Source organism: Trichoplusia ni, chromosome 15 (assembly GCF_003590095.1).
Source record: "Trichoplusia ni isolate ovarian cell line Hi5 chromosome 15, tn1, whole genome shotgun sequence".
In the NCBI taxonomy this organism is placed as follows: Eukaryota; Metazoa; Arthropoda; class Insecta; order Lepidoptera; family Noctuidae; genus Trichoplusia; species Trichoplusia ni.
In genome coordinates this window covers 2877311-2896151 of record NC_039492.1, presented here as the reverse complement: position 1 = coordinate 2896151, position 18841 = coordinate 2877311, and the positions used below count along the sequence as shown (strand labels likewise).

At 35.7% G+C, this 18841-nt stretch overlaps 1 long non-coding RNA gene across 1 annotated transcript; it reads right to left on the bottom strand.

Moving 5' to 3' along the window:
- Positions 1-5269: 5269 nt before the first annotated feature.
- LOC113500958 lies at positions 5270-8385 on the bottom strand. The gene is made up of 3 exons (XR_003401244.1): positions 8170-8385; positions 7443-7601; positions 5270-7120 (listed from the first exon to the last, which is right to left on the bottom strand). It is a non-coding gene; the product is annotated as an uncharacterized LOC113500958 (long non-coding RNA).
- Between the last annotated feature and the right edge of the window lie 10456 nt (positions 8386-18841).

The following is an 18841-nucleotide window of genomic DNA, read 5'->3' as shown; positions in this document are numbered from 1 at the left end:
ATATAACTCGTATTTTATACTAAAATAATATGTTCTACAATTTTGTGCTTATTTTTACATAGTGGATGTTATACGTAAATTACATAATATTGTTCCCACGTGTCATCCCTTCGCACGCTCCGTTTACATACGATCACATACGCTATCATGCGTGTACGCAACTTTTACTACACAGTTGTAATGCCCATTGTATTTTACCATTTACCTATGGGTACTATATTAAAGTGGTGATTGTTTGAGTGATAGATACTATGCCAAAGAGTTACTTTATTATAAGAATCAACAATGGAGTGAAATATGCCTCACGTCTCACTTGCTATATTTCTAATATGTATTTTTACTTCACCAAAATTTTACTTATAAGCGAATAAACAACTATTATTTTTATAAATACAAACCATTGTATATAATTTTAAGCTAACCATTACGTAATAAATGCATTACTGACTAGTAGTTAAAAAAATAATTTAGAAAATCGCATCGAGAGTGACTCACTATCCCGGGGTAATTATTAATAGCACCATAAAGTACCACACAAAAGATTCACAATCCCTAATTACAACTTAAATTATATTTTATACAACAGTTTTACGATTCCGCGTTTTCTTCAAATTACTGCATAATTTAAATATTGTTCTGTATTTCCTAAACATTACAATAGAGGTTGTTGCAAGAGAAATATTTTTTATGCTTAAATTAAAACACGGATATTTGTGTTTAGTTTATAACAAAGAAAAAAACACCATCAAACATTTGAACAAAATAATAAATGAAAATGGCATCTATTTCGACTCTAAGTTAATTCACTAACATAATAGATTTCGCTGTCGTCCTCTACTACTGGCACATACACAGTCCTGCTAGTAGTTCTTTTTATAATGTCGTGAACATATAACTGTAAGTCGCAAAAAAAGGAGTATCATAATCCTTGTTACGTAACAATGTAGTAATTACCCGTCGACATATCAGCGAGTACTGAGAACTAGCGTTACCCAACGCACCACACTTTTTGCACAGTCCCCGAGATCTGTGCAGTACGCAGCACGCATTGTGCACTACACAAGTACACAAGTATGATGTAACTAGAACCAGCTGCACAAATAACTGTTGCCAATATCTGTTATTGTTTTCTGCACCTTTTGTTCTTATGAAAACGGTCAATAATACCGTGTCAACAAGGTCGTTAAATCTCTATGTTCTGTTGTATTACATTACGTAGGTTTAACAGTTTTACATGCGAGTGTTAAGAGAACTGAAAACAGCTTCATGGAAAATGTGCGTACTGTTATAATGAATTAATTTATTAACATGACTGATAAGGAAAAACAGTCGAGAAACCCAATCGCCAAACGTAAAATTTGATTTAACGAAACATTACAGCCATCTTAACAATGAGGTATAAAATGACCTCTTAGTAAAGAAAAACGGGTGCAACGCGCATGAGAAGTCATATTGTTATAGAATATGGTCGTTACAATGTCTATCATTGTTACACGAGAAACTTTACTGAACACAAGAACACCGCGAAAACCTATTGTTGTGTCGATTACATATTTTGTGTGGATATGGGAGCTGTTACTATTATACATATTTTTTGCGTATTCTTGATGTAACACTTGTGATATTGTTCACTTTGGCGGCAGACACTCGTTAAATTCGTCTCTTGTTAGTGACTCAACGGTAGCAATTACTTTTCTGATTCCGCTTTTCTTTCAGATCGGTAGTAAATAAGAGGTAAGCACACAATAATGACAAAAATACTGTTCCAGTATTACACTTATTTACACCAATAACATGTTTCTAAACAAAAACGCCGTATTAAATCGATTAAATTATGAGCGTGCGTCGTGTGCCAATCGTTATAGTAATTGCTCGGCCGACGTATCAGCGCGGGTAATTTATCTAGTTTCGTAAACTAATACTATTAAGCCTAACAGGGAACTTCTGTGACATAGCGTGGTCGAAATATGTCCACACTTCGCCGGTGTTGCGACATCGACGAATATCGAGTATTACCTTGTACTATTAAGTTTTCTGGTATTGCGAACTGGCTGGTTTTTAGTACGCTATAAGTGGTACGTAACGGCCAGTTATTTAGGCTGCTATTGTGATAAGGAAATGATGGGTACCGTATTCGTTTGTCATTAATTCTTATATAAATTTACTTGTTCGGAATGTTAATGTAACGTTTTGTCGATTTTAAAATGGTGCAACATATTTGGGCAATACATGGGCAATTTTTGAGGCTTTGTATTTTGACATAAAAACACACTTTTTACCAATTAATATACTTAAAATACAAAGAAATAGTATAGAAATCAATCGAAATTTAAAATATCATTTCTTTGTGACGTTTGAACTTCAAACACACCAAGAAGTCTGCTTAATTATTTATACCAACATATATTATTTTTATTTATGTTGAGGATACTATATTGGTAAACAAACTGGTTGGTATTAGACGTTGCGACAAATATTGTGTATTGCGTTAACTATCTGGTTCCCTATCCGCAGCGCCTGCGCGTTACACAGGGAAACCAGAAACGAGGTGAAATTAACCAATCCTGTAGTCTCTTGAATAAATTACTGAATTTAAGCGTTCTGAGTAATCATTTAGTATTGGAATAAAGGTTATAGAGGTTCATTAGCAAATCAGTAGACGGTTCTGAGTTTGGAGTACTTGAACATGTTGCCTAATGTAAGACTTGGTTTTGATAGATCTTGAAAATGTTCTGAATCTTTTCGATAGAAGAATGGTGTGTCTGTGTATGATGATATTTGAAGGAAATGTTAATAATGTGCATTGATCAAGTGTTCGAAAAAATGTTTGGACTTTCAGATTTCTTTGGTTAATGTTTCAATCAGCAAAACTTAAGTTACTACTATAAATCAATGTTGCATCTTTGTAGTTTCTCAGCAGGTACTAGGTTTTAGATCCATGCAATAATTTTCGTTGTAACCAGCAAATCGATATTACTGCCTCACGAAATATGCCAAACATGTATTTCTCTATTAGGCATTATTTCCATTCTAACGTCGAGTAACCAAGGTTTTGAATTCTTATTTAATAGGCTCTTTATGGCTAATTTGTAAGCCGTATATTTTGCGGTAATAGAAAATCTAGCGGTTCGAATTCAAAAAGGGTTTGATATGAAATAGTACTTTAATAATAATTATTAATATTTTTGTAATAATATTATTCTGCCAGAAAGAGAACTGTCACCTATCAGTCTTTGTTTCGGCCGTTTATAATTTTATAATAAAATTCAAAGAGTATAAAAAAACAAAGAGTTCGCTAACGTAACGTAATATTGTTCTTGTTGACAAGTTTCGTAATTAATAAAACAACATCGTATCAAACAAGATAATCGTATTAATTAAGTCCGCTTTCTCTAATTAAGATATCTTCGCCAATCGCAGAGAAGTAGGGAATCAAGTGTAGACACAGCTTATGTACTAATTGTATGTAATTGCCAATGTTTCAGAGCTTATGGAGCGTGGAAAGCGGGCGGTGAGAGAAAAAACATTTTTACGTTGATACCAGTCTACTTAAATACAGAAGCAACATTGTAGTAATCACACTAATAAATTGATAGTTTGTTGTCGAAGGAACTAGCTGGTTATCGGGTAAATAGTTAATTATAAATGTTGCATTTATTAAATCGTACTTAATAATATAATCGTACCCGACCTTCATCAGTTTTATGGTCAATAAAAATAGTTTAAATTGGAAAGTGTTTCAGAAATCGACAGTTAGTCAAATTAATTACTTATTTTTTGTGATTTTCGTAGAACCCGAATAACCCAGACGTCTCCATAATTACTTAGTTTAATAATTAACATTACAACTACACCAACAAGTATGAGTAAATAATAAATCTAAAGCCACGCAAATGTTTCATTAATGTATCAAGGTTGAGGTACAGTTTAGTAATATTATACAGAATATAATTAACGCGAGTAACGTGCCTCCTTCATAATATACTTGTTGTTTTAGCTGTGATACACAGGACATATTACATTTATAAATAATTCATTGATTAAACTGTTAAGTGAGACGTATATTTGACAATAACGCAAATATTTAAAAAGATTGATAGTAATTAGTGACGTCAGAGTATGAATAGTGAATTAATCAAATATGATTTTTATTAAAACTAGGTTCCTACAACTTATTTAGTTGATTTTTCATTTTTATTTTAAACCCATTGTGGCTTTGTCCCTAGATAACATAATTAATACGTTAGACTATTTTTCGTAAATCACTGGCATTATAAGTATCTGTGGCAATTACGTAAATTGAATTTTTCGCTATCATTGCGAAACAGCTAATCAAAATTCTCATAAAACTATTGTCATTTGTCATCATACCTTTCTTTATCGCTTTCACCATCAACGAAAACTTGTAACGAGCCGCTGATTGCATAACATATAAAAGTAAAATACACATATTGCGATATATCTTCACAGAGTTATCTTAGTTGAAAAATAACTTAAACCTAACCTTAAATGAAGCTAGCGGAAGAAATTCACGGTCGTTCATAAACCGGCGATGAACATAAAAGAAGTTAATATTAATATAATTTAGCGCATCTTACGGCATTAGCCTACATCCACAGGTGCGCCACTCCGATCTCTACTGGTTCTGCTAATATTGTCGTTTGACAGATTTCGACGAGAATACAATGAGGTGTTAGAGATTTTCAAGTTGTGATCTTTGTGTTGTGATTATAAAATGTGGTAAAAGTGGGAACAATGGCGAAAACTATGGAAATATTAAAGCCAAAAATACATAAAGGTAAACAAATTCGGTTTGAGGTTAGAAAAAATTTGAATGGTCACTTATGTGTAAAGTATATTTTCTTAGGTACATAACCTATTTGCATAGACTACCGAGATAGAAAAACATGACAACATCAGCTTAGATTTTGAATCGTTTATATATTTTGGTAGGATGTTATAATTGCTGATAGATAGATTTACCGATCATTTAGTCCTGAAAAAACTATAACGAGTCTCTTCTGAAATTATGCATTGCTAAGCAGTTGGGCTATGTTGTAACAAATTGAGTATATAAAACAACTTTTACCCATTAAAAGTCGACCTTGCTATGTCCAAATGCGGGTAGACATACGAATATTGGTAGCGCTAACTGCGACCATCAAAATATAAAGCATTATAAATATACAACGACTTGAATATTTAAACTTGAAATAGGCAGACGTAACGTCTGGAGAAATTATTAAAATTTAATTTTTGCATTTACTATCTAAGCAAAATAGAAAACAAAACGGGGCTATGTTAACGCGTTGTGAATAATTCAGAAAATGTATAAATCAACATATTTAAACACAATTAGAAAGTCAATAATACTTAATAACATTCCGCAGAACAATTCCTGCAGCATCAAAGACGCGGAATCATTTCAAATAGCACGCGAAATTGTAAAAGCTTACCTTTGTATTAATAATAGCTGCTTACTGTACAGGCACTAATTAGTTATAACCTTTATGATCAGAAATCTGGGAGATAACACAGGCACAGTCACAGAATCGTAAGTATGTGTTCACACGCGTGTTTCACTCACGTCGCGTCGCGGGCGCAGCGTCGAAGTACGTGCGCGCGTCGTCGGCAGTCGCGCCGTTATGTCGGCCGGCGCGAGCGCAGCGCACAGCGTGGAAAGCGGTCGCGGTTTACTGCGCAAAGATTATAACGTAGATCGGACTTGTATAAAGTTTGGCTGTATACTGCTAAGTATTGAGATTTTACTGGATTAGTTTGATGACGATTATTGAAAATTTCGAATGTAAAAACTGTTTTTGACATAAAAGCCGGTGATAAACAAATAGGTCTGTTTTATGGCCTTTAACCATCACCAAATTAGGGTTACCAAATATCTAAACACTCAAATGCTACCTCCCTACTGGTAATGGCGTTGTAATGTAATTAAGTAGTATACAGACATGTTTAAAAAATACATGCACCTAAAGTAGGTTTATCATTTTACTCGTAAATACCTACAATCTATTTCTGCCTACCCACACATCTGCGTCACCTTCTCTATGCCGCAGCCAGTTATCAATGAAGATGGGAGATGTTATCTGGTCGCTGTCGATCGCAGGGAAAGTGCCGCACGTTCCCGAGTGAGCCTAGGTTATGGTCGACAGCTATTGATCTGGTCATCTCAAGGGACGGGTACTGTCAGGTGCCAGAACGAACGGTATCGACAGATGGTTATCAAGTTTATGAGGCTTTTGGTTGAGAATAAGGTCGTGGTTGAAAGATATCAATCTCTTCAGATCTGATTAAAATTTTCATTAACTGTTATCCAGATAGCTGTGATGATCCGATACTGTCGATCTCAGTTACTTAAAATAAAAGCAGCTTAAAATATTTACATGCCCAATCAGCCCAAGCTTTCGAAACTACCAAATACTAACAAACTCAACAGTCTTAGGTTACATGATTGTTGCATATATCAGCCATATTTGCTTTAAGTGACTGACACTGCTAATATAGAATTATATATTTACTAAGAATATAATTTCTTACACCGCGTCTATAGCATGAATGCTAACTCCTGATTCGTCTCGAATGTAACTTATTTCACACATATTTGAATACCAACCCGCCTTTTCTGTGTATCACCAGACATGTAACTAGCCCATAATATTTCTAACTACCTCTTGACACCTTAATATCGAATCATAATAACAAAACAAGGAACGCTAACAAGCCAGATTTATGCCGTACCTAATTATAACAACACTAACCTTCCTATATTATCATAACTGTTTAAAATCACTGTATTAATACGAGTACTAAAACATTTGACACACAATTCAAACTAAAGCGTTCATTCGTGGACTTAAGGTTGATTTTCGCATGTCACGGTTGCCTTGTGGACTGCCAATCACCAGGTTCATAATCACGGTGATTACACATGTTCATACTTCTGCAGAAGTGTTCCGGTAATCGCCGATTGTGTTGCAGTCGGCACTCCGCTTCAAAAGGTCAGTTACGCCTGCGCATTCCACGAGCAACTTGTTCCTACATTCGTATTAATGTGGTCGATTCTTGGTAGAAATTAAAGTTACGAAGGTAGCAGAGTACCAGGGCACTGTGAATGGATTGAATACGTATTTACATTTTAAAAGGTTACAGGTTGAAATATGCTATAATATTTTGTACAGAATCTGCATAAACATATATTTTTTTAAATAATCTGTTTGTAGTTAAAAATATATTGCAATAAATGGTTTTTGATATACTTTTTACTGCCATACATTTTTACCATACAAATACAATCTTTAAAGCTAACGCAATCAAACTTTTGCCTTTCATACATCATCTGTTTGACTTGTTAAACTTAATATCAAAAGATCCAAGATCTAACAAGCCTACAATCATTTGACATTTGACATCAAACAAACTCCTTATACCGCGATCAATATGCGTCGCACAGCACCGCCTGGCCTTGAGCGCCGCCCAGCATACCAAGCAAGGGGAAACGTCTGCGGATCCTGGCCGCCACGTGCATCTCGCATCAAGGCCGAAGAAACGCCCGGAGAAATTAGGTGACGTCATCAAGGATGCTCGCTCTACGGAGAAAGTAGAAGGACTCGACTTGCAGATGGATCCGGTGTTTAGATTTGTAGATTGAGAGGTTCTTGTTAACGAGAAATTGCTGTTTTAAGGGAGAAAACACGTGTTCTTGGAATTACATAAATAATGCTGTACACAATGATGGTTTCATTACCCTCTTTGTAAAAGTGTTGATGTGATCTGCACTCTGGCTACAATCAAGGCAGTATACGAGAATAATCACTTGTAAAAGGCGTCTTTCAGTGTTCTACTTGCTACCTCAAGGTAGCAAGTAGAACACTGAATGCTAGCAAAGATAGTGGTAGACATTCTGAAAAGAGAGTGCATAAGGACAGTGGGACGGGCAGATATGTTTGTAATACCTAAACACTATAAGTTTATGCCCTTTAAGTGCCAAATTTTGGTGCAAGCAAATTTTCCTAAACCCTAAGTTAGAAAGTAATCGAGTAAGTACTATTCCCTGATAGCCTAATGTTTAGCGCAGGGTTACTAAACCCAGTTATCAAGATGTAAATAACATTTGCATCGCATTACATTTCAGATAAGCAACTTTGTACCACTTACTTCATAAATTCTGTACGATAATGATATTTAGGGTAGTGCAGCGCGTGGGACGAGGTTCATTGCCTGAGTCAGATGAAAACGTCCTATTTACAGTAACAGCACCTGATATTAAAATAGATGAGTAATTTTGTGGCTTTGTATTAAACTCTAAGTTACATTTAGTTATTTTCATGAATTTTGAACAGTTTTGACTATCATAAAAAAGTTAAATGGTTACTTAGTTTTTAGTTTAGTATCGAAAAAACTTTGAGAAATTTTAATAAAAAGGAATCACGTCAAAGAATGGACTAAGATCTTTTTTTCTTTCAATTTCATTTTTATCTCAACGCGATGGCCACGCTATTAACGTCTTTGACAAATCCCGTCATAAAACCATTAAGCGTCGTAAAGAGTTCAATCCAAAGACATGCATTAATCACAGCCATTAAAAACTTTTTTGTTTTTATACCTTGAACCGAATCGTTTATCACATCATCACAATTTTTTTATCTACTTCCATAGATCCCATACTTACATAAATGTACGTATCTTCTTACATTTCTAAGGGAATTCCAAAAAACTAAATTTATAGGTTTAAGTTATTCCGTCCCTCTCATTAATGCATTTAGAAGTAATCCTGGATTCAGTAATCGGATTTGTATTTCTCACGTCATATTTAAGGTTTAAGCAATTATCCTCAGCTATAAATATACATTTTGGACCGACAAGTGCCTTTAATCAAGGCTCAGTCAGTTGTAATCTTTTGAGCCTAAATTTACGGGAAAATCATGTTAATTTGTAAAGAATGGTTTATAGATATATATTAGAAAGTTTGAAAACTTAAAATTGTGCGACATAAGGAGAAACCTCATAAAGCTAATACGTACATAATGGGATGAGCTAGCAGAATGTGCATCGTTCTTAGTTTTTGCCACTTAAAGAGCTTTTTTCGTATACCCCTGGTACCATAATTATAATAAAGCAAAATTTTAGGCCACGTAAATGCCGGAGCGACTCAGACTGAAAATGAATATTCAAATACAGTATCCCCTATTTATTTCTGTTCTATTTACCAAAGTACTGTAACTTTAGCCCTGAAATCCTTTCCTTATGACGGACAAGTAATGTCTATTTATCACCCTACACCGTTATTTTCTGCTGCCACATCTCGCATCACGACCATCTGCCCCCAATCGGACACTGTTAATTGGCAAGACAAAAGTGATCGGTATTATAACATCGGCGCAAGAGTCGATTGCGTCACCGCTAGCTGTTTCCGCGAGATATGCTGGGCTAGGGCTGGTAACAACAAATGTTAACATTTTGGCACATAACTCCAGGGTAATTGACTATCATATTGCCATTTAAGGTCAAAATACAGAATTTCGACACAGTGCAAAGCATAAATGATGAAAGAATTTGATTGAAAGAATGAAATAATTTTTGAGAAATACAAAATAAGAATTACAATATTCGTTTTTTAGCCTATACAGATGGATAACTGTATTATAGTTTTGTTACACAACCCATTGCCAGAAACACGGCCCATAGTACAAAAACATTTACAAGAACTTCGTTACAATTCTCCACGTTGTCAGCCCTATAGCCTGTCAGCAGACACCCACGTAGAAGATAGCCGATCTGTCGCTGGCTGTCTAAATACAGGGCAAGGTAAGATTGTCCGGCTAATAAAAATAAAATATCCTTTATGGATCTGTCGGCTGACAGCTTGACACAACGAGGTCTTCTCGGTTTCTTGATAAATGTCCAGAGATCATCGATACAACCGTTCTACTTAATGAAAAGCTTGAGGCGTATAATGTAATGCGAGAGGTCTTCTTTAGTAATTTAAGGTTCTTTACATAAACATTGGTAAAAAACTATTAAAATAAGTAGGTACTGCGTTGTTTGGATTAGGACGCGATGCTCCATATATATCTGTGTAGCTAATCCTCGACTGTTACAAAATGTCCAAGTAAATGAAGATTAATCTCATAATCTCTCTCGTTATCTAATGAATTTTTAAAACCATTATGTCCACTTTAGTACCTTAGATTGAGTTCATATGACTTGTGAGTCTATTAAGATAAAGTTACCTGTGGCATGTAGATAGATATCATGATAGTTTGCCTCGTATGGTCGAGAGTCATTTCGACAATCGTTAGAGTCAATAGAAACGCATTATGTATCACCTGCATGCGTTTGACAATTATTTATTTTCATTATAACATTATTTATGACTTAGAAATGTCCAATCCCTCTAAGCATTGCTCCGGACGTTACCGACCGAAAAAGTCCAAGTCACGAAACTCGCCACAACTAAAACTGTCATTTACTAGCTGGTGGTCCTTCAGTATATACCTGCAAACATTTCAGTGGTGCACGACCCGCATATTACCATCACTAGTTACACCATACTGCTAACGTTACAGCACTACGGCAAATCAAACGTAACTGTTATCGATCAATCAATATGCATGAACGTATGCGATAGTTCCTGTTATAAGTTTATAGGTATTTAATTAAACAACTTTAATGGTGTTATGTGTAGAGTGAATTAACAGAATTAGATATAATTGGTTGATGTATTACGCGAGAACAGCAACAGCAGGAATTGTACGATTTTTGCTAAAAATGCAAATACAATTCATGATACAATTTTTATTTTGTCAAGTTAAAAATCCGTCACGTAATAACACAACTCATGAAAGCATAGTCATTTGACTATCATCATGAAACATCAAAACCGTCACATTAAATCCGACGTAGCCTAGTCAACACATATATCCTCCTATCTCTAACAAAATGAGGAGAATTCCTCAAGGCAGGGGCCGTAGAATTTTTCTCCTACATCCATAACTCGACGTGCCTCCACAATTATGTTTATGAAGGGCCCTGAACAAAGGGCCAGATTATCTGGTGTTCGCGTAAACGGCCGAATTATATAGTTAAAGGAGCTTGGAATGTGGAGAATGTAGCGTCGGGGGCTCGGGGCTGGCATGTGCGGGGATGCAGCGCACTCGCGATCCTTAGGACGGATTTGATACAACGCCGGAGCTCGGCTAGATTGTGGACTAGAAGGTGGTATACTTAGTGCTCTTTAATTTTGAAGCTGTGTTGCAAGCATTCATTCAGTCATTTTTGTATCATTTACTGGTTCAGATTGTGGCGCCAATTAGGATCCTGACGTAAAGTCACTGATTGTGTTCTAAAGTAAATCCAAGTCAGTGTTTTCGCAACAGTGCGGACGCGAGATTGAAGTTCAATGTGTTTTCTTCAGTGACTGATAAAAGTTATTCAGTGTTTTCATGTCAACAATATTATTGTGAGCATGATTACTCGCTTGTTTGTCGATTCTAGTAAATTATATGCACCTACTTCCTTATACATGTGCAAGAGTCACAGGAATAATACTAGATACTTATTTTGTTTACATCTTGTTCGTTATATCTTTTAAATCGATCTTAAATATCCACTTATTGTATCCAACTGAAATCTTGAAATTTCTTTTCGATTGTTATCTCAAGCAAGGAGATTTTGGTAGATATTTAAATTGTTTCTGATTTGGTAACGCTTACTGCATAATGGGAAAACGTAAGAGCCATTACAAGACAATGTAATTGTTGATTCCGAACACTCATATTTGGCAATAGTTGCAGGGACTATAACACTCATAATGTTTCGACAACTGCCCATTTTATGGCCTCCGTTACTAAACATGACCCTTGATAACACAATGACCTAAAATAAATGGACTACCGTCACGTATTTGGACTACATACTTCATCACGTACACTATATAGTACTATTAATTGTACCTTGTTAATATGTGGTTCTTAATATGTGGTCAATTCCTCTTGACTCGTGAGGATCGATGTTAGGCTATTAAAGATGATCCGAAATGAGATGTAAAGTGTGTCTGTATCCAACCATGTCAGAATAACAACTTCTAAAAATTAAGATTTAGATAAAGAATTTGCTTCTTCGGCGCTTCTTAATAATAAGCTCGAACTCTACTATTAGTAAGTAGAGTCCGTTTTATTTGTTTTTTTTTTTTGCAATACGCAATGCGATACAATTCCAAATACCAATATGTTTATAATTGTATCTATATCTAATTATCTATGTATCATGCAAAACCACATCTTTCCGTTTCTATGGCAATCTTCTTTCTCAAATCATGAACAATATCCATTCAAACTTTCACAATGTAAACATTTTTGTAAAATAAAACTGCTGCCATTAGCGCTGCACTCTGCCGACGTTACAGAATGCAATTAGCAAGAGATTAAGCCGGGTCAGGTGGCTGATCTTATATTATTGTAGTTCGTATCATAATACTATCTGAGGATTGACGTCTCCATTCAATTCGAGACAAGTGAATATTTTATGAGTTTCGCACGCTCGCACCATCAGCCAAATAACACTGGATACAATCCTAAGAATTGACATTGCGTTTGTAAAGAAAAGTTGGGGCGCAAATTGAGTATGTTGTGTGGTCGAATGCGCAAGCGTTAATGAAAGGTGAAATTCCGTGTGCGCGCGCGCCGGGCGGTGTGAGCGCTAAGTTACGCTGCGCCCGCGCCGCCGCCCGCCGCCCGCCGCCGCATTATCGGCGATCTGCGCGGGAGTGTCGCGGATGCTCATTGTTCATCACACCATCACACATTTCATCGGCAGTGCTAATTGGCACCACGGGTCCCAATCGAATTTTTTACATAGTCGAGATATTTTTTCTCATACGAGAAAGTAAACAAGTAAGCATTTGTATGAAAATAAACTCATCAGTATCGTGTATGTATACAAATTAGTTATGTAAGTTTAAATCAGTCACAAAACTTATTAAGTGTAAATACTGACGTATTGTTTAAATACTTTTTACTTGGATTTTGAACAGTCAACTGACCTCATTCATGACTCTTTAAAACAATAGTTTTAGTTACGGCCAGGATAAAGAATCATTTGTATTACCTATGAACATCTTAAGACTGAAGATAGCTAACTTGTATTAACTGTTTATCATAATAAAAACAGTTTCACTAGAAATTCCGTTGTATTACAAACAATACAATTATTTACTCTTCCAGTGGAGAGTCAGCTTATAATAATCGAGTAGAATCATTGTAGAGCAATGTAAACACAATTAATATAATATTAATCAGTAACTATTTATTTGTTATTGTCAACATTGATGAGACTGTCTACATAACAATATGCAAGAATGTTGAGGAGTATTGAGATGAATGTCTCAGGCTAATGTTCTTGCTCACGTTGGAAACGATTCCGGTACGCGACATCTATTGAAACAAAACGAAACTAAAGATTCAAAATAAAACCTTTCGAACCATAAACAATCAGTGATCAGACAAGCAATTTCCTAGCATGAGGTGTAACAATGAATTTGAGCTATCTCTGGTTAATGACTGCGCGTTCAGCAGTGCGCACGCGCATCTGACGTGTATCTAACGCGGTGGGTGGAACTCGACGCGACTTAAGATTTATTAGCCGCGATTTTCCATTAGCCGGCCAGCTGCGGCCAATTTAATTAGCCGATCACACGGAAGGATGCAATACCAACTGAACAAACTGAATTTTTGGTTAGGCCTCGTTCATGATGACCAAATTCTTTGTGGGAAAGCTGAATACTTGCTATCCATGGAAGGGAAGTATAATAACATAGAGTTGTCTTCGTTGTACAATCTAACTGTAACTGAGTTCCTTGTTGGTTTACGAATGATAAACCTTATTAAGCACGAAAAATCCACTTGTATTTTTTTCCGCCCTAAAATAAAAAAATAATTATCTGACATTTATCCAGCTTGACTGTAGGTTTTTCTGCTCTACCAGACCGTTCTTAGTTTCAAAGAGTTTGCACCCATTACACTAAATTCCACCCAGTACCAGGAACAACAGGAAAAAGCTAACTAAGAAGTTCAACAAAATATATTTTTCTGCATCGGATGCATGATGATAGGAAACTCAACAAGATAGATGGAAGACTTTCATTATAGACACGTCTCTAGGCAACAAACAACACACTGTACCTGTGTTATCATCGAACAAATGCTGCTTCTAAATTAATTGTCGGCGGTGGTTGCGCGGGCGCTGCCGAAAGCGATAGCAACGCTGTATCGATCATCTCGTGCCGCGCACCTGCGCCGGCGCAGCCCGCTTATAAATACGCGATTCACGATTCTTATAAATTAAACTATATAGTGTTAGATTTGTTATGTTATTTGCTATACTTGTAATTCTATTAGATATTGTTGTTTTATAGTAGGGATAGGTTTGGGTGAAGGTTGTAAAGACAATGAGTCACGAGAAGGTTAACGATGCTAGAAATTCATCGAATGACATAATACTCATGAAACCAATAGCATGGACTGCACGGACAGCCGAGTGGTTGAAGTCACGTCGCCAAACACCTCGCCTCCTCGCGTGTGACGTATAGCGGGTTCGATTTGAGTGTAGCACAAGCTTCTGAGTCTGGGTGTACGTGTCGTTTAACGTAAACCCCCGCGAAGCAAGGATAAAGTAAGCTTTGCGGCAGAAACCTCGAAAGCCCTTCAGCGACTGTCGACTGATAACTATTTTTATTACATACATTTTTTCTACAAAGACCGTGCTAAATATTACGCTAGTAGAGTACCTATAACCTACCTCATATTTCGCCCAGTAATTATAATGCTGACAGTGCATCAATAACAAGCGGTCGGTGCGGAGTTCCGCAACTTGTAATCTACTGCAAACAGTAATTATTAAACGTTACATATCAAACATAAGCCACTTGTAATGTTTATTATCGGCCTGATTGTTCGACTAACGCCTGACATTTATAATCACGCCTGTTTCTCGAATGGTAATGTCAGAGCTGTCGTTGTAAGTATGCAGCCAGACTTGTTAGCTGTAAGGGATATTAGATAAATAAATAATTTCCAAAAATACGGTTGTTTGTATAAAAAGTCTAAAGAATAGCTTATATTTATATTCCTTACTTGTCTTTTAGATTTAAGTACCTAAAAGGAAATAAGTAAATGCTATGGAGGTCCGCTGTCTGTTCGTCAGTCACGTGGCTATATCTCATGAACCGTAATAGCTAGACAGTTGATTAAGTTGATAAAGTAAATGTATAGACGTTTGAAATTATCAAAGATCATATACATATGTGTTTTCCTTTCATTTTATTTAACGGCAAATACTGAAAATTACGTTTTGGCAACAGATGTGATTGAACAGGGCTTTTTTCGCAAATTTAGCTTTTTACAGTATTTTTGTATGAAACACTCAGAGTAGCGAGTGCGACCAAACTCTATAGTTTCTACATAGTCATGCAGGACCTTCGTTGCTCATGTATATACAAACAACCGTTGAAAGTACAAAGTACCTAAGTCTTTATCGTTTCGTGTCATTTTTCAATGAAGCATTACCTCTCCGATTCTCCAAAGTATTGTAATAACCAGGAGTGGATATCGTCGTAACATTGCAGTGTGGACGCTAAACTGTAAGCTGACACAATGTTGCGAGTTGATCACATGACCGCGTGCTGGTGCTTCACATTCCTCGCGACAATCGTACACTTATCGCTATACTGAGAAATTAATATGGTAATTAAGTTACATACTGACCTAACTAAATACTTTTTCATTGGAAGTTAGCAGCTATGTTTGAAGTTAAGCAATTTGATACGTTTGTATAGGTTCTATCATTTCGAACACGCATTTTTTGTCGAGTGATTTCTTTGCCACAATTAAGGACCCCATTAGACATGGCGATGTTTAATTCATCCTTCAAATGTTATAACATTACACATAGCCACAAAATCTAAACAAGGATTCATTAAAAAAAGTAACAACTTTGCTTAATTTGCTTTTGCCTTTTCTATACAGGGTTATTTATAAAATATCCCTACTGCCTGAATATTGTTTGAAGTACCTAAGCAAACGTATCACATCAAATAATCTGTTTATTAAACCGAAGAAGGACGATGGATGAAATATTTTCTAATAATATATACGTACATACCTAACTACTACTAGACATACAAATTGCGCAATGACATGAGAAGATCAATTATCTTGACATGGGCTTGACGTTTACTTGAAGACAACTTTTACTTATTCTAGAAGTGCCGGTTACACAAGACCCGATAGGACAAACAAAAATTATTCAATGATGGCTAGGTACCTACGAGTATTAGTTACATCTAGTGAGATAACTGTTTGTTGTCATCCACGTAATATCAAATAATATTTAATTAGCCTTTTTTATTTTGTTTTCAGGGGTGAAACGCTAATGACAGCACGGATAGCCGAGTGGTTGAGCTCACCACACCAAACCCATTGTTCGCGACGTGTCGCGAGTTCAAACCACGCGTAGAATAGGTGCTTCATGACCCACGAATACTTGTCTTGTTCTGAGTCTACTTGTCAGTTATTCTGGAATTGACTGAAATGATTTTAAGATCCCTAATCTATATATACTAATATATAAAGCTGAAGAGTTTGTTTGTTTGTTTGAATGCGCTAATCTCTGGAACTACTGGTCCAAATTGAAAAATTATTTTTGTGTTGAATAGACCATTCATCGAGGAAGGCTTTAGGCTATAAACCATCACGTTGCGACTAATAGGAGCGAAGATACAATGGAAAATGTGAAAAAACAGGGCGGGTATAAATCATAATATATATTTATCTTCTACCCACGGGGACGAAGTCGCGGGCAATAGCTAGTTTAATATAATATAAAAGTTTATAAAAACTAGAGATGCGCCGAATAACTATTCGGTATTCGGTATTCGGCGTATTCGGCAATTTTTTCACTATTCGTATTCGGCCGAATTATTCGGTTTGGTGCCGAATATATTCGGTTCTTTTTTTTTCTGCCACATTTCCCGATGTAGAACTAAAAGATATAACTTATTCTGTTATAAGTCTACGAAATACTATGAGCAATTAAAATTTAACTCAGTGTTTATTTTTAACCAAAAATCAACATATTTATTTTAATTTTAAAAACGCTTTAATCAGTCTTTAATCATAAATTATACTTTTAGACCTCCAAACAAAATATTTCAACCATAGAACTAGATAATAATCCCTACTATAATATTAAATGCGAAAGTAACTCTGTTAGTCTGTCTGTTACGCTTTCACGTCTAAACCACTGAACTGATTTTAATGAAATTTGGTACAGAGATAGAGTTGACCTTGAGAAAGAACATAGGATAGTTTTTATTCCGGACTTTTGAAGAGTTCTCTTGGAAACGCGATATAACCGACCTCGACGCGGGCGAAGCCGTGGGCGAAAAGCTAGTAATATTTATTTCTGAAACTAAACAGTTAAAATTAAAAAAATAATATATTTTTTTAATGTTTGATCTTGCGGGCGGCAAGTAAGGACATGTTGAAACCTGTTTACTAATAAATTAAAATAAAATATTGTAATAAAATTTTGAACCGAATAGTTCGGCCGAATATTCGGTTCGGTAAACTTTAAACCGAATAGTATTCGGCATTCGGTTATTCGGTGAAACCACTATTCGGCGCATCTCTAATAAAAACCATAAGTAGATATACAAATTTGAACCATTGAACAAACATAATGTTCTTATAAACAATCTTGGGAATCTGGTTCATACGAGGTTTCTAAGAGAACATGAACCCGCTTCAATCAGGGGTCTCAGCAATTAGAACATTTTTAACGTTACTAATTAGCGGTGTCAATTGAATACTTTCCCCTTAAATAATAGTGTAACTTATCAAATTACTTTCGACGTAATAAAATGACAATATTACAATGACACCACGGAAATAAGCAAAACTGTCGTAAAACCATGTCGGAAATAAAACTGTTGTCAGCACCCACTTATGTAAAAGGTACCTACTCAAAAAAAAATTATCTATCTGGGCATATAAATAAGTAGGTACCTACTACATAACTATTTTGAAATATCTCTCTATGGACGTTACATGAAGCTATCCATGCAGTATGCTAGGTAGTCCATACACTCACATCTTTAATAATTCTTGTTGAATGTCTCATGCAAATGAATCTGTTCTAAATGCTAAGTAGTGCCGACAGAGTGCGCAAAACAGAGTAATATTAAAACTGCGTCTTATTCATGCATGGGCGAAGCATTTGGAGCGCGGCGACTGCCAGCCGACCATGTTTAGGGTTACTGTTACAATGTGTTACCTGCCTATCTAGATATGTAACTACGTAAGTAAATATCTGCAAGTCACAAATCTGCCAAATGAAGTACAGTTAATTGAAAATTAGAGAAAATTGTGCGAGGATGAAATTTATACTGGTTCTTAGAAAAGTTTTCGTTTAAAATGCTCAATGATATATGAATTTTAAAGGGAAAGATTTTGCCATACCTACATGGTTTATCGTCTTTGTCGGAGGCTCACATTCCGAAAAGATAGACGTTACGTCATTTGATTTTTGACGTTGATTGCCCGAATTAAATCCGCAATCATCAAACTTGTTGAAATTCTAATTGCTACGAACTTCCAGTTTTGTTCTTTAAATTTCTGCACGTTTCCAAACTGGTTCATCTTAAGAAGCTACAGAATTTCCGCTTTGATTTTTCCAAATTGATCTAATATCAAGTTTCCTATAAATTTAGAATTCAGTAGGACTTGGAAGTCATCAGTTTTGGCTTCGAAGCCAGTGTAGACAGGTGTCGATG